The sequence below is a fragment of the Tetrao urogallus genome (assembly GCF_951394365.1).
Source record: "Tetrao urogallus genome assembly, chromosome: 1".
Lineage (NCBI taxonomy): Eukaryota > Metazoa > Chordata > Aves > Galliformes > Phasianidae > Tetrao > Tetrao urogallus.
Genome location: NC_136813.1, coordinates 94008933 through 94026895, shown reverse-complemented (window position 1 = coordinate 94026895; position 17963 = coordinate 94008933).

Here is a 17963-nt window from a genome sequence, read left to right as displayed (position 1 = left end):
GGGGATTGGAACTGGATGACTAGAGTACTACTAGATGTGATACTTTTCAACCCAGGCCATTCTATGATTTTGTGAAACTGGAACTTAATGTTGGCATTGGAAACAGCATTTCCTTTTAAACGGGGAAAAAAAAGAATAAAAATGTAAAGTAATCCTTGTGTTATGGGTTTCTGCCTCTTCTCTTTAATTGATTAATGTTAATCAATTTTTAAAAATTGATTAAAATGTTTAATTGATTAGTGTTAGCATCCTCTGTTGACTTAGGCTGAATCAGATGTGAAGAGGAAAGAGCGATGGTTTAGATAAGTCTTTTGGCATGAGAAACAACAAAAAGCTGAATGTTGCTTAAAGTATTTTACTGAAATGGTATGAAATAAAAATATAACAGTGTTATTCCTGGAACTTTTTTCAGTTGCAGAGAGGAATACCAGCTAGAAAGGAAGAAATACACCCACCTGTACAACAGCACAGCTTTGATGACCATCTTTGAAAAGGTAAAGAAAATCTGGCCTTAATACTCCTAGAATTGGGTCAAACATGTTATGCCTAAACAATGGAAGTGCTGATTAATTACTTCCTAATTCTTTTCCATTACCAATTATTTTCTAAAGTTTAATTTCTTAATAATACATTATAAAATCTGGTATAAAAATAGGGAATCTATAAAACAAATCTCATCTCAGTGATACCTCACTTCTACTTGGGTTTTTGTTTTGGTTTTATGTATGTAGAGACAATTCCTGAAATTTTAATGTAAAATGCACTGAAGCAATCATTTTCAAAACAGCTCTTTTTTTTAACTTGTCCTGCTTATCTACTTTTTCCTAGAAGTCTTTTATCTCGGGCAAAAAGTTATATTTTTCACACAGGAGATTAGATTTTTTGAGAACTCCTGATTTTCTACAACCTTCTGATAAATATGACAATCTGCATGAGGAACACATCAAAGGAATAGTACTTCGAAATACTGGCATAGTTTTGTTTCAGTACTCTCAAGATTTATTTATTTTTATTATGCAATGTATTTTTATGTGTAAAAGTGCATGCATATGTATGCCAAAAGGAAACTTTATGTATTATTTTTGTTTCTTTTTTAATTCAATAATATTGAAGAAATTAAGTATAAGTATACAACTGCTGTTGAATAATAGAGAAAAGTTGCTGAAGCAAAAGAAAACATAAAGTCAGGAAACTACTAATGGCATGGTGAGATTAAATTAGAAAATTTAATCAGTTCCTTAGCTTTTTAGTCATGCTTGTATGCCCTAAAAGATGAAACATAAAAATCAGAAAGAGTGTAAGAGGAATACTGCTTAACCTCTAATGTGCAAGACCAAGAATCACAGCTGAACAGGTTTTTGAGCCTTGTATCAATGTCAGCTAATCTGCTTCCTCAGGGCTGCAGCTTGTGTTTTTGAAGACAGCCTTCACAGCTTCACGAGAGCTCTTTTTTGTCCAGTCCATAGGAGCAACAGAAATGGATGGAACAACACATAATCTGTACTCTTGATGAGCTAAAAAAGAGACATCTTGATTAATCTCTACAGGTGCAAGGGAGTATTCAAATCGAAACACTAAAATAATAGGCAATGAGGTCTGTATTGACAGATGTCATTTAGTACACAATGCTTTGAGGTTACCTTAAAATTCAATTTTTTTTGGAACCATTTATGGAATAAATTAGTCTGATTTTAGGCTCTCCTCTGGGAATCAATGTACAAAATATGCCGTTAAGAGAAGATGGTCTGAACCTTCATCAACATGTGACCTTTTATTACACTTCTAGCTGACTTGCTGACAGGTTCATTCTTGCTGCTTAATAGCATAGGTTGATTTTTCTTACTACAGACAGTACTACTACAGTACTACTACAGTACTACTGTCTGTAGTACTACTGTCGTAGTAAACTGTAGAATAATATGTTGTGGAAAATCCCACTTGTAGCAAGTAGAGAAATGATGACTATTTTGCTAATGACTTTTATAAAATATTCTGAAACTAATACAGAAACTGTTCAGCCCTTTCTACTGCAGTAGTTTTCAATGTAGTATAAAATCTCATCCACGTCTATTCTTTGTATGATTCATGGAGTATGCCATTCAGGGCCAATGTTTCTATTGTCTCTTTTTGTTTGTTGGTTTTTCAGTGAATATGATATTTGCATTTATTTTGACATTTGTTAATATGAGCAAAGCTGTAAGGAATAAGTGGCATGTTGTCTAATCAAAACTATTGACTATAAAAAAAAAGACATATTTTGATGCTCAGTGAAAAAGGCAGTTTTATTGCAGACATCTGCTTCCATTGCATGCAGTATTATTTGTCTTGCATTTCTTCTGTGAAGAATGATGACTGTCTGACAAAGGTTATTTAGAACTGCAGAAAATTAAGAGAGACAATGATTAAGACCTTGGAAAACTTCCACAGTGAAATAAAACTTAAAAAAGTTTGCCTATTTTAGGAAACAGAGAAGAGTATTTAAAACATGATTAATGTCAGTGTAGCCCACTAACCAACATTTGTGGCAATAAGGGTCTCAGTTCACTGGTCTTTAATTAACATCTCTTCAGGCCTTGACTAGAGCCTTGAGAAAGTGACAGTAAACTGCTTTTATTACTCCCAGAGTTATTTCTGCTTGCTTGCAAATGCTGACTCAAAATGGCTTAGCAAAGCAAGAGAGATAAAACAAAGAAAGAGGGAAGATAGGTTAGATGGGATGTCATATGTGCTTTTCCTAGGACTTGAATCTTCCAGTTGCCTTCTCTGATTTGGTGAAGCAGTGTTATAACTACTTGGTTTCTTTTTCCTGTGCTGTTAGTACCCCCTTCATACTTTGCATTTACTGGCTGCAAAGCAGCATTTGTACCTATTTCTCTCAGATGACTGAGCCTCAGCCCAGCCATGCTGATGCTTCACAGTCCACTGCCTGTCAGCCAGCCCAGCTAGCTGCTTCCTTTACCCTTATAGCTCTTCTACTATCTTTAATTTTTCAGTGACCTCTGTTGCTGCAGAATACAGCAGTGTCCAGGATCACAGAAACACTTTCATGCCAAAGAAACACTGTAATATGCAATCTCATAATATTTAAGCATGGAAGTTTTCCACTTAACCCTTTAAGACATTCCGTGACATTAAGTTGGCTAAATACTTGAGATATAGTTGAACATAACTGCCCTGTCTCGTGCTAACGCAGATTTATAACTTCCACTTTGTTAGGAAGGAATATTTAATTTCAGTTTGTCTTGACCACTGATTAGTACTTCTTACTCAGTTTTAATTTTGTTCACCATACAGTAGTATGCATACCTATTTTCTGTTTCTGCAGTCTTGATGATCCTTATCTTTAATACCTCAGCATAGCCCAAACGTGTGTATTGTTTGAGGTACCAAATGCTTAAGGTGAAGCATAAAAGAATGATGCTGAACTTCTTATCCCCCTATTTGTTAAAACAAAGGGACACAGAGCCAAAAAGAAGGGAATAAGAAGGAATGTGTAATTAGGGTGCAATTGAATCCAAGACTTTAGTAAGATTCTTTTTAAAAAAAAGAATTTATATAAATAAGAGATATCACCGGAGTTACAAAATACTACTAAATTCTTATTTTTTCATCTGAAGGATTTTGTACGGGCTATTAATTCATCCTTCTCTTAGTGATAATAACCAGTTCATATTTAAATGTGTGAAACATTTGGCTTCACAGCTCTTCCCTGACTGGTCTGATATTCATACTAGTATGCATTCATTTATGGAATCTGATTAAGTTTGTGGATTCCACTGTCTCCTGAATGGAAGGTAGTTCCTTAGATCTCCTACGTGCTTTGGCAGTTCCCAGTTCAGCTATTTATTTGTTCTTGCAGACTGCTGTAAGGATGCACACAAATATTAAAAACTTGTTTGTTTCCAAGAAACTAGTGCTGCTATGTTCTGCTCACCCACATTGCCTCCATCCCCTGACAGGGAGAGTTACAAATTTGTTGTAATCACTAATCACTCCAGATATCATAGTAGCTGAGTCATGTAGCAGGGTCCACATCTAGTCACATGTATATATATATACATTTTCCCATATGTCTTGTTGATTTTTTCCTCTTTTTTGGTGATTGCTACTGAGCATACTTGAAGTAAGGAAGAAGCAGAAGCAGGAGACATCTCTTTTGTTTGCTGTCGTGTGCACTTGAAGTGATGCACATGGGGGAATTTCTTCTCTCAAGCTATCTGCTGAAAATGAAAACTAACAGAAAATTACAACCATTAAAGCAAAGATTTATTTTCCCAGCTGCTCTACTTGTGGTAACTTAAATGAGGTTTCTTGAGAAAGAAGCAGTTTACATTTAATACTCTCAGGAGCAAGCAGACTGTCAGTGCAGGTTCAGCGAGTTAATTCTCTCCATGCTTCTCCTGTACCCAGCAAGTTCTAATTTAATGCAGCACCTCTTTGCTCAGTGAAACAAATGTTTTTAAGTAATTTGCTAAACAGTGAGTAAGTGCAGAAGTATTTTTGTTTCAATTTTGGCTGCTAGTAGGAACTGCTGTGTTGTAAAAAGTTCTGTTGTGTTGGACTCTGTGAGTGAAACTATCATGTTTTCCAGTGCAGGAACCTCCTGCTTTTGGGAGAAAAAAGAAGAAAGAAAGAAAGAAACAAACCAACTTGCTGGAACCTCACTGAAAAAGGTTAGAGCTGGGAAAGTGGTAAATTGCCAAAGTATGCAACAATAGCAACAACTGGTGTTAGACTTTGAAAAGGCGGACATTCAAACAGGCCAGAAGTACATGAAAGAGTTCTGGAGACTCTTCTGTTCTTTACAACACTACTGTAGACTTAAAATGTAGCAATGTTCACCTCTCTTGGTGAAGGTAATTTCATGATTCAGGAGATTTGAAGGTTGTGAAAGGTTTTTCTGCACCAATGGGCATTACATAAATCCATTGCTAAGGAAATGAAAAAAATTAGGGTTTATTATTGTGTCTAGACGTGTCAGCCATCTCATGTCTGAGAACTGCTATTAAAAAGTGCTGCATGCATATGCATAGTGCAGCTAAGCATCTCTACTGAGAATTAATCTGTGGAGTTAAAGCAAGTCAAAAAGCATGAGGAGTGTGTAGTGTAGTGATCTCCTGAGCTGTAAAGTTTCAGCTTTTAGGAACAGGGACGTTTGCAAAACGAATTCCTAGGTTATGTTCAGACCCTGAAGACAGAGCCTGGAGCAACAGAGTGGTTGGATCTATGCGGCAGGCATGCACAGTAGATGAGCATGTGTAAAGCACCTAGACTCTTGACAAAGATGGTTACTTCTTGCATTCAGAGGGACTCTCAACTTTTTTTTTCCAGTGAACTTGTGTCCTCATGTCACATTGACCCTTCTTGACTCTAGGTTATTTGTTATTTATCAGCTGGAGTTATTGCTTTGAATAACATGGAACTTTCCAACCTTCGCCTGGGGGTGAATGTGTAGCCCTGAAGTGTTCTCATCTTCTCTTGCCTGTGAATTAATAGAGAGATTTAAAATGATGATTGAACTTGTGTAACATGGAAATGCAGAGCATTTCTAGTAAGATTCTGGATATATATTTGCTTACACTTTTGCTCTTTCTGAGCATTGGCTAGTCTCAGCTCTCAATCTCACTTGAACAAATATACATTAAAGTATATTGCTTTTTCTATATTTGAAGGGAAACAGGAAGAGGAGGTGGGCTACTTTTCTTATTACAACCTTGCCTACCTGCTGTTTCTGCCTTGTATTTCTGAGTAGTTTTCAGCATGAAATAATTGTACATACGCTGTGCACGTAATCTGTGCTACAGTTTCACTGTTTTCCATGAATTTTGAGGGAATGACAATTGATCAAATTGTATTAAGAGTCATTTCAAAACAAGACCTCTTTCAGAAGATATTAAAATCCACATGTATTTCAGTTTGGTAGTTACAGAATCATTTAGGGAAAATGGTGCTGTATTTAGTTATCAGAGCCTTACAAGCTGAGCATAAAATTATTCAAGTAGTCATTTTGAGGATAACAAAGAAAATACTTAGCAAAAATGTTCTATTCCTCCTTAGAGCTAATAGTGCTGTCTTCTTTTTTGAAACAAGTACAGATCTAAGACTCAGCCATCGAACAATCCAAGCAACAGCATAACAGACAGATTTGGATCAAGTAGATGCTAAATACTATACAGTTTATTTCCTCCATTTCAGGGTAGTTTTGCAGGGACAGTCTCATTTTACAATGTGTTTCCCATGTGAATAGATGTACAGTTTTCTATGAAATACCAGCTGTCAATGTAACTCTGTACTTGAACAGTTATTCTGAGAGAACAATTATACTTACTGATCTATTCTGCACATAATATCTAGTTGTTGTTATTTTTAATTTTTATTTTTAATTTCTTTGCTATTAAATGTCACTCTGTACAGTATCTGCAATAAAATGTTCATATGAAACTGTTGAGGACAGAACTAGTTGGAGCAATTCTACAGTGTTTTTCTAACCAATTCCTTTTCCCTTTCCTCTTGTTGACTATTATCAGCAATTGAAAGTTTGTTCTCCCAAAAGGAGGCTGCAACAACTAAGAAATATTTCAGATAGTCTGTCTCTACCTTACTATTATCTGCCTTTTAAGTGATAGTGTTTTCCTTGCTCTCTTTTTCTCAAATTTTGCAGTTTAAAACATCAACAGATACACAGGATGCAGCTCAGAATATGTTATCGTGTCCTGTCAGGCAGGAGAAGGATAAGAACTCCATATTTTGATGATATGACTAACTGGATCATTATGCACTTGTCTAGGAACAGGTATTTATGTACTATGATCATTTTATTGATAGAATATCTGTGATGTTTCCAGAGTATATGGCAGTTGAGCAGGGTCTTGGTAATTTGAATTTTTAGGTAAGAGAGTATCTCTTATTGCATGTGCATTCTTACAAATCCTATCATTGTGTTCAGCTTCCAGAAGGGTTTAAGGTCACTCTAAAATCCTTCTGAAGGTATCTATCCATACCAGCAGGTATCTAAACACTTTTTATGTTTTTGTTCTTTTTGCACATTTCCATTTTTGTTCCTGTGGACATGGAGCTTCCAGTTTAAGAAGTGCTATAAACTTCAGTGGGATAAGCTGAGCTTTGAAGTTAAATATGTTATCAGGGAATTGCATTTAAGAGTCTGAAATCTGCATGCATGTCTGGATATGTTAACTTCATTGCTAACTGCATCATCTCAGAATTTAACTGAAGTGATTTAAAAATTTTGCAGAATTACATGATTGGAATATGCTTTCTTAACTATATACATTAGATTAATAAATAGTTAAAAATCAGGTGTGCTAGGCAAGAATCACAATACAGAAAGTGATATTCAAAAGAAAGAGAAATATTACAGGGCTATCTGGGGAAATACTACAGGGTTATCTATGGAATAAAAGAAAGGTAATTTCATAGTGTAACACTAACAAGCACGTGTTTTCGTTTATATAGAAAACTGATATTGGTTGTCATATAAAAACTCAGAGTTCAGATTCTATAAATTCGTCAATACCTTTGTATGACTGTGGTTTACGTAGTGTATTTTCATTTTCAGAGTCTGTATTTGTGAGTTCAGTGTACTCCTTAAATACAATCTGTTTGAAATGTGCAAGCAGTTATCTGAAACAACAGTGTGAATTTTATTTATATATACTTCTTTTCCTACTATTTTATAGAATTATTTTTGAGGTCAGACCATGTAAAGCAATGTATAACTTCTTTTTTTTTTTTTTTTTTTTTTTTTTTTTTTTTTGTGTGTGTGTGTGTGTGTGTGTGTGTGTGTGTGTGTGTGAGATTTGTCATTTTATAGTCAATACTATTTATTTGTATTTACTCATATTTAGAAGAGATGGATGTGAAAAATGCACTCCTTATTGCAAAGGTGCTGGCATCTGTTCAGTGTTGTCTCCTAGGGCCCCCACATCTTTTTCCAAAAAGCTGTTTTTTAATGTGTTGTCCAGAAATATCTTAGAGTTCTTTTCTATTTTAACATTGTTTCTGTAAACTAGCACACACTGTTACTTTTATCTGCTTAGACAATATTATCTCTGCTCAAATTATGAGTTGACATTTTGAGAGGATTAGATACATTCATACTTATCATGGAATATACATTCTAGCCTGAAGTGCAAAATTTACTTATCTGGAACCATGGTTTTGATTGGCGTGTCCATAATTAAACATTAAAAATGTTTCACTAGCAGATCTATATCAACAGTTGATATGGTCAGCAAGATAAGAAAAAGTCTTGTCATACCAATTCAATTTTCCTTTGAGGAGACCTAGCGAAGCGGCATATACAGAGCTCCTAGGTAATCTAATCATATCCCTGCTTTTACAGTGTTCCAAGCAATGGAGCATGAAAGATACTAATGCAAAATCTTAAGACAGAACACAAAGTGAATAGGAGCTATTCTAAGTTGGTATGGATTGTTTTCTTTGAAACAACTTCTGTTTATAAAAAATTAATAATTTGAGAGCGTAGCAGCCCAGCATGCTAGGAGCTAATTTAACAGATGACAGCAGCTCTGTTTCTGACATGCTGGTCTGCAAGATACGAAAACTGTGGTTAGTCTGATTTTGCAATTGATGACATACATTCAGTAAGGCAAGACAGTTTTCTCTCTTATTTTACAAAAGTAAAAATGACAGAAGAAAGAGTGACAGCTTTTTCCTGATCCTATGCTCAAAAATGTTAAAGATCTTGGCACTCTGCTCTATGAGACAGTAATCATAAGATGTAGTATATTATTAGTGGTAGTAATCACTAAATATGTTCAAGACAACAAATAATACAAACAGGGCATTGCAAGCTTTTTCAATCCACTGCAAGATAATAGCTAGGAAAATACTGTGTTTGAACTGACAGTGAAGTGAAAGACAGATTTCTCTCCAACTGAAATGTACAGGGCCAGTGACAGATGAGTTGATAATCATAGAAGACTGTAAGTTAACTCAAGAAGTCACTGAGTCCAATTCCATCCTCCAAGTCAGGATCAGATCCATACACCCCTTTTTTTGTTATCTATTTTGTTCTTAAAAATTATCAGTAAAACAGATTCAGGAACTCCATGGTTGACTTTTACTTCTAGAATTCATATAATCTAACATGAATGCTCCTTAATACAGTTTGCTTTTATTTCTTCTTGTCCTATCTTGAGTGTACACAGAGAAAGCACGCTTTATTTAAGGAAGCTTTTGTCATGTATTAAGGACACTTAGAATCTCTCCCCAGTTTTCAAATAAATCTCCTTTTATAGCTCACATATATGCTTTTGTAGATCTGCTATTTGGTGGCTAAGTGCTTGTATTTGCACAGCAGATTATTCTTGCCTATTAAAAATTTTCTCTTCCTCTTAGCAAATTACATCCTACATAATTCAGGGTATTGCCTCAATTAGTCAACAACGTTTTTTAAATCACATCCTTCCTGGCAGCACTGAAAACACTTTACACATCTCTCCCCTTCTATATTCATATTGCCTTCAAATTCAAAGAAGGTCCTTCCATTATCTAACTCATTAATGGAAGTACTGAATCTAGGATAGACAGTTGACTGATTTCATTCAACACAGCTTTAATGTTTTATTTTTACTGTGAAACTTTGCCTAATGTCTTTCATATTGAGGTTTTGTTTTGTTTTTTACTAGATATAAACTCATTTTAAAACTTCTTAATCTATACTGATTTAATCAACATAGTTCTACAGTGAAGTTTTGGTTCCTTTTTGTAAGATAAGTTTTGTTGGTAACTGGTTTCTTTTTGAAGAATGAAGACTATGAGAATAGAAGACAAGTCTTTACATTTTTTGTATATACTAGCCATGTACTTTCACATTATTTAGGTAATCAAGTCCTTCAGAACATTCAGAAATAAGTGCCTGTATTTCTAAACAATGATTGGAGTTTAACTAAATGTATTTCAGTTTCATTTATCTCAGAGAAAATGTTCAAATACTGTGCACTGAAGGGGAAAATTGTTTATGATATTTCTAAGTAAACTTCTGGAGCATGGACTTAGAGAACCACAGATGTCCTACTCCTAGGTATATATAGATATTGGGATACTATAGACACAGAAAGCTCAAAGTGCAACACATTCTCTAAGAAGAGATGTAGAACAATATAGTGATCTTGTTAGAAATCTGCTCCCTACATATTTTTAAAAGGCAATCAAACAGCAATAAATTGAACTTTAGAAATTTGCCTTTTAAAAATATAAATAAATAAAAATAAGAAAAATAAGGAAAAATAATAAATTAAAAATAATAAAATAAATTGCCTTTAAAAATAATAAAAATATATGCAAGGGACTTCTAAGTAAAGATGATATAAAAAAAATCTAGGAGAATGACTCATCTCTTTTATTAATTTTCTTTCATTTTCTTTTTTGTCATTTTTAGCTTAGTAGAGACAGAGGTACTGTTGAATTCCTGTCTCCACAACTCTTGGTCCATTTAACTTTCAGCCATCATAATATCTGGAATCCACCCAAGGATGTTTTAGGAATCTCACAGAAAGAGAGAGCCTCATGATATCCCTGAAATTAAATGAATGCTTGACAGTATGTTGTCTTTTTGGACCCTTTTTCTAGCCTGTGCCCATTCTCTAAAGTCTTCTGATATGTTTTGAGATGTTTCAGAAGGAAAACAGAAGAATGATGGAGGATAAAGACAGTGATGTGGAGGTTCATCAGCTGAAAAAGGGCTATTCTAGAAAGGTAACTAATGAGTATAATTAGCACAATAAATTATTTTGCTAGATAGATAACTGTTTCTCACCATGAATTTGCACAACAGTGTCAGAGCTAATGTATGTCAATCTACTTATGAAAAGTTTTTATGACTTCAGTATAACTACCTTGAAATATAATATGCTGTATACGAGACTATGCACTTACTCCGTATTTTTATGTTGTCAATTCAGTTAAAAATCTGAAGCAGGGCAGTGGGGAGGACTTCTTAGTATTATGCATGCAATAGGCTTCCACATTACTTTTTACATGATTTGGTGGTTTTCTGATGGACATGAGTGCAGTGATTGACAACTGATATACTGTTTACATGTTTAATACAAGGAAAAACATCTTTGTTCAACCAGAAGCCCATATAACATGCCTGAAAACCATTCCTACAAAATATAATCCTCTTCATTGTAGAATACGATTGTTACCTTTAATCCTGTTTGCTCCAAACACAATATTTTTTTTATCCTTCTTCATAAAATTGAGTTGGCTAGCATGCAGGTCTCTAGCAGGAAAGAAAGGAAAAGGATAACTGAGCTTGTCAGAGACAAGCAGCTGTGTAAATATTGCTTCTTTCATTCATTTTTCCCCAGTATTGGTTATTCTTTAATAATATTTCTGTGTGGCACCAGAAAAGCTAAAGTTACCTTTGCTTTGGTCTGTTTGATAAAATTAAAAAGAAATTGATGTAGATCTTCCCTCTTACCCTTAATTTTATTTTTAGGGTAAATACTGGGGAAATTCAAAGAATAAGCTACCACTTACCTTATGAATTGATAATTCAATTTTATCCTAGTCTTAATTTCAGGATTTGAAGTTAATTTAGTGTTAGATATTCTACTATATAGTAAGGAAGAGGACAAGAATTATTAATTTTGAAGCTATGTTCATTTGTCTGTAGCAGCTATGCACAAAATCTATTAGAAAAATAATAGCTAAAGTCCTAAAATCCAGATGGAGAGAGTGATACTTAAATGCTACTCTTCATCAGCATCTAGCTTCTGATGGATTCTCTTTGCTCTTTGCCTGTATATAAAGTATATAAGTAAGTATATAATATTTTCTCAGTTCTGTACAGACTTTCTGAGACTACTACGCTTACATCAAACTACTTTCTATTTTTGATAGAAAGATAGACCAACTTGAAAAATGGAGCCTGTTCTGCAGGCATTTTCTTAACTTCTTTCTATTTGATTTTGATTTATTATATGTAGTTACTTTTTAAAATTTCTTCCCTTTAATCTGAAGTATATGTATCACAGGTATATAGTCTGGTAGAGTGTACGCTGTCACTGAGAAACTGAAACAATGCCAAAGCAGGCATTCAAATTGAACCCTATGTGTTATGCATAGTACAGATAAAGTGTGTTACCTTATGTAGTCTGGAACAAGTTCAAAGGAAGCAAAATGTTGATTTAAAAAGTCAATAGGGGAACAAACATGATAGAGGAGAATGAAAATGTAAATTGACAAAGCCACTTGAAATGGAAAAATACAAATCTTCTGTTACTTTATATTCATTTGGTAGCTTCTGCTGTAGTGATATGGTTTCTCTGTATCGATACGCTCTTGGCATTAACTGTGTAAGCCACTGTAGGACTGAAGTTATACAATGCATGAAATAAGGTGATTTGTATTGGAAAGGATTGGAAAATAAGAATTAATGAGGTTTTTTTGTGTGCTCTGATTTCTTTGCTAATGAAGCAGAATAGCAGTAGCAGCAACACTATACAACAGCAGATACTCATTTGCTTATTTCTAGGGGTTTTTTTGGTATCACTTTGAGGAATACGATGCTGCGATGATTCATAATATAGCTGGTATTTGGGATGAAATTGAGATCATAGAATCACACTCAATAAGGTTGTATAAGGCCTTGGAGATCATCTAGTCCAACTGTCTCGCTACTACCAATATTGCCCACTAAACCATGTCCAGAAATACCACATCTACAGGTTTATTGAACACTTTCAGGAATGGTGAATTCACCACTTCCATGGGCAGACTGTAGCAGTGCCTGACCTTCTGGAGAATTTTTTCCTAAAATCCAACCTGAACCTCCCACAGAACAAATTGAGGTCATGCCCTCTGGTCCAGAAGCCAGAAGAAGCCAGAAGAAGCCAGAAGAAGAGATCAGCCCCTTCTTTGCCACAAGATCATTTCAGGTAGTTGTAGGGAGTGATTAAGGCCTCTCCTGAGACTCCTCCAGCCTAAACAAACCCAGTTCCCTCAGCTGCTCCCCATAAGACTTGCGCTCTAGACCCCTCACAAACTACATAGCCCTTTTCTGGGTGTGCTCCTTGGCCTCAATGTTTTTCTTGTAGTGAAGGGCCTAAGACTGAACTCAGTACTTTAGATGTGGCCCCACCAGGGCTGAGTACAGAGAGATGATCACCTCCCTGCTCCTGCTGGTGGCACTATTTCTAATACAAACCAGGATGCCATTGGCCTTCTTGTCTATCTGGGCACACTGTCAGATCATGTTCAGTCAAGTGCTAACCAACACTGCCAGATCCTTTTCCTCTTTACAGCCTTCCATGACCAAAGTGCAGGACCCAGCACATGGCCTTGTTGATAGGGTAAAAATTTGGTTTGCTAAAAGTTTCTTCAGTCTGAAATGAAGTTAAGCAAATAGCATGTGATATTTCAATATGCAGTCAGAACTTTTTCTCTTTTTTTTATAAAATTTATGGACTTGTTTCTGATAAAGCCTACTGTTCTGTGCTAAGAATAAATCATTGCAAAGTGTGTTCTAAAGAATACATATAACTTTAAATACCTGACCATGAATGAAAACAGATTGTGTTTAATTTGCTGTTGATTTTTGTGTTTTAACACAAAAACACATTCCAGTAAAATCACAAATCTAACAAAATCAAGGACATTCTCAGCAGGGGCTAAAATGGAAAGTGAATACTTAGAATTAATTTTTTTGTTTCATTTCCATGCAGGATAAATCCTTCCTTCAAAATAAAACCAAAATTACTGTGGAACAAGTAAAGGAATTACTATTTAGAGGCTCTGCTTAGTTATTAAAATTTTCTGTGTTAGCAAGTTAGACTATCCTCTCTTTGCTTAATAAGCTCTTTTTTTCTCTAAATGAAAAGTCAGCAATAGCTGGTTTATTGTCATGATTTTATATAATGCCTTCTTGCAAAATTCTGCTTTATCACTTACATGACTTTGTTATATTTCTCATATATCAGATCTTTCTAAGCTTATCTATTAACAGTGCTCCTCTATTCTGTGTAACCATAACAAGAAAAATATTCACTTGGTATTTCATATAATAATATTTTGAATACACAACTGTACATGTGTTGAAACAGAATTCCAGTATACATTACAGTGGTCACTGCTTAGGCAGACACTTCAGGAAAGAACAGATTGCCCCTTTAACAGTATTTTAGGAGTGATGAGGAGGAGGCCTACGGAGCATCTATGGGCAAATTGTGCAGTCTGTTTTTGATTAAGGAGTGCTTGTGAGTTAGCGTATCAAACACCAACCTGAGCTATTTCAGGAAACAATGATTCAGCTTTTGGGTGTGCTAATAACATATCCTGGGAAGAATCCATTAAGATGCTAGTTCCCTAAGAATTCTAATAAAATGTTGATCTACACTGCTCTTTTTGAGAAGCAAAGAGTTTTGAAACTGTAGTAGTAAATGATCATCCTTATTAAATGTGGTTCAGGAATTAGTAATGTTTACTGTGATATACCCCTGTTTTTCTACAATTCAAAATATAGAACTTAAATTTCAAATGAACCTGTAATATTAGCTGAGTGATTATCAAGCATGCTGGTTAGAAAACTCAAGACCTATTTAGTCCCCTGTACTAGTAAAGCTATAAAGCTGAAAATGTCAAGGTTTAGGAGTGTTGAAGAGCCAGGAGCTTGTGGAGGCAACATTACTAACCATTTGGGGTGTGGCAGTAGACAGGGAAAAGAGGAAACTCGTTAGTTTGAAAGAATAAGCAAGTAACCAAAAATACCCTTTCTCCCCACTAGGACTTTCCAAATCAAAATGTAGAAGGAAATCCACATAGGACTTAAAAAAAGATATCTGATTTTGTGCTTAAAGGAAAGAAATTTCAGGGTTTTCAGCATGGAGCATAGTAGGTGTAATTATCTGCCATGAAGGTTTAATGGCATGTGGTACATATGATCTTCACAAAATTCTGATGCTTCTGCCAGTGTGCTTAGAGCAAAGGAGCACAAGAAAGCAAACATGTTTTCAACAAGTCAGATAACATCACAGTACAGCTTTACCTCTAAGCTGCAAGTAAGAGGGAGAGATTATTTGAAGCGGAAAGCATTGAGCTGAAGCAGATCATGTAAAGAATGTTTGTACCAGTCAACAGATTTGTGTTTTCTTAGTGAGCGTGCCCTATGGCAGAAAGTTTAACTGATAATCAGGCAACCGCAGTGGGTAGGTCTGATTGTTAGGTGTTTATATGTATACCCTCTGGTGTTACCAATAACTGCATGCTCATTTCCTCTTGAGTGCCATGACCCTTTGTATCAGCAACCTGAGGAGAAGCAGAAGAGAGGTTCTGGACTCAAAGTTTAAGTGATTAGCAAGGAAATGCATTCTGGGTGTAGTTCCCCCCTCAAAAGTTATATAGGAAAGAAGGATTTCATTTTATAAGAAGCTTCCTGAGTTCTTTAAAATTAAAATCATCATCATCTAAACAAGTGATGCAGCAGTAAAACAACAGTTATAAAGGCTGGAAAACAGTATACGAGAAGAGATGAAAATGCTGTTCAAAATTACTCCCTTTCTACAGATAAATGAAGGCAAGCAAAAAGTCCTCTTCAGTCTACTTATAAATTATTTGAAACAATGAAGAATATTTAGGTGACAAAGTTCTCTGATAATACCAAATGATGTCACATAATGAGAACAATCCCTAACTTCACTATCTAAGTTATTTCACTATCCTGATATCTTAGTTGCTGAACAAAAAGTGCCAGATGAAATTTAGAATAGATAAAGAAAGACAAGGAGAATCCTAGTTACTGCATAATTGAAAAAAATATGTATTAACCTTCTCTAAACTCTCAAGAAAGAGGTCTTAGTACCATTAAAACACCTATGCTTTCAGAAAAAGTGCATGTAGGAATTTTCAGGAATGGATGAAAGAAAAGGGAAAAACAAGAAGTACTGCTGTAGGCCAGTTTGCATTTATTTGTGATGCTCTTAAATCTTTAATATTACAATAAGTTGTGATCCTCTCATCTCAAATGTATAATAATCTGGAAAATGTAAGAAAGGATATGAAATTCAACAGAGTTATAGAACAGGTGAAAGTAAATAAATATACTTAGTACAGCTAATCTCAGATAAACATATGAGGAAGCATATTTAATTAATGACATTCAAAATCATGAAAGATGTTGGGGAATGATTATCCATGATGTATTACAAAAATAAGAAGTGAAAAATATCAAATGAAATGACAAGAGGCTTTAAAAGGAACAAAAGGAAGTGCTGCTTCAAACCATGCCTAATTAAGCTGTGGAAATCCTTGCCAAAGGATGCAGTGGATGCCAAAGTAGAAATTGGTTTAAAAGCAGTTAGGGAAATTCATGGAAGAAAAGACCTTCAGTACTTATTAAACACAAAGATGAGGATAAAACCACTTACTAATGAAGTATCTAAACCGCAGGTTTATATTTAACAGCATCAGGGAAACACCTGAACTTAAATGGGTTTTGGCCTGTATTTTTTTTTCATGCTATCATGCTGTCACTTGCTCCCTAGCTTCAGAACTGCAGGTTTAACGTGAAGCTTAATTTTCTTCAGTGCTATCCACTCCTATCATGGTTTTTTGTACATAAATATTGTCACCTTCTGCCATTTACTCTTCATCTTTAAGCTTAAAGATCTATGAGTTTTCTGTTTGTTTTGTTTTGTTTTGTTTTTTGTTGTTTGTTTGTTTTTTTAATTGTAAACTGTTCCCCATCTCTGATAATTTCTGTTATCCTCTGAAATTTTAATTAAATTATGTTTTTAAGAGACTAGAATTGCATGCATCACTAGAGATAAGTGTGCACTGAGGAAGCTTGCTGCATTCCCTTTTCCATATCCTTTCTGATAATGTCCAGCACTTTCTTGACCTTTTTTAACTGTTATTACACTTCTGTTGTCTGAAGGACTCTAGATACCTGTCAGTAATTACTGTAGGATGTAGAGCAATATCTGAAACTTCAGCATTCAGTATCATACAGGCATGGCTTTGAACATTTTAGTCTTTGTATTACTTACTACTTATCTATCATGAAGCTCATCTGCCATTTTGTGCTCCCACAGCCAAATCCAAAGTGGAGTCTTGTCTTGTCTGTTCTAAACCTACTTTTGGTTCATCATTTGTACCCATTTGTATGTCTAAAATTTATTCTGACGAGACTTTGTTATAGTCATGAAATTTTTCACTTTTATAAACTGTTGTAATTTTCATCATCTTGTATCTCATTCAGTGTTTCCTGATCTCTAGACTGAAGCTTGTTTCAGTCCAACTTACAATTCTAGTAGTCTGTTTTTATCATATATGATGTAGGATTTTCACTCATAGGGGTTCCATTGTGCTCCTCTTTCCCTACAAAGGTTGTATGATGTTGACATTGATAAGATCCTTTGTTTACTGTACTACATTTCTCACACCTTCTCTGTGTCCAATTTTATCTCAATTATTTATAAGAATTTGTCATTCTTATACATTTGGTTTCCAGACAACATGATAGTTGACTGGCTTAATGTCCAGCTAAGATGCCACAGAGAGGCAGGTTGATGCCAATCATTCTTTTTCCTGTCATGCATTTTAGACTTTAGTTATTGACCTCAAAGTACTTACTTGTTCTGCTTTTGCCCTGTTTCTTACTGTTTCACATGCCAGTCAACATTCATGTTTTCCAATTTGTGATTCATCTTTATTGTGGTTATGGATTTTGTTTTCCCGTTGGCCTTTTCAGTGATGTTCTGAATGTTAGCCATGTGTACTTAACTTAGTAGGTCACATCTGACTGTACTAGGCTATTCCAGGCCTGTTGTCTTTTCCTAGTTTTCAAGTTTGAATATTCCTCTGAGCTTCACAGTCTTCATTACAAGGACTCCAGCCCCACTGTGAGTATAATATAGTCTATCCTTCCTAGACAATGTGAATATACCTTGTTTAAAGAGTGTGATGTCAGAGCATTA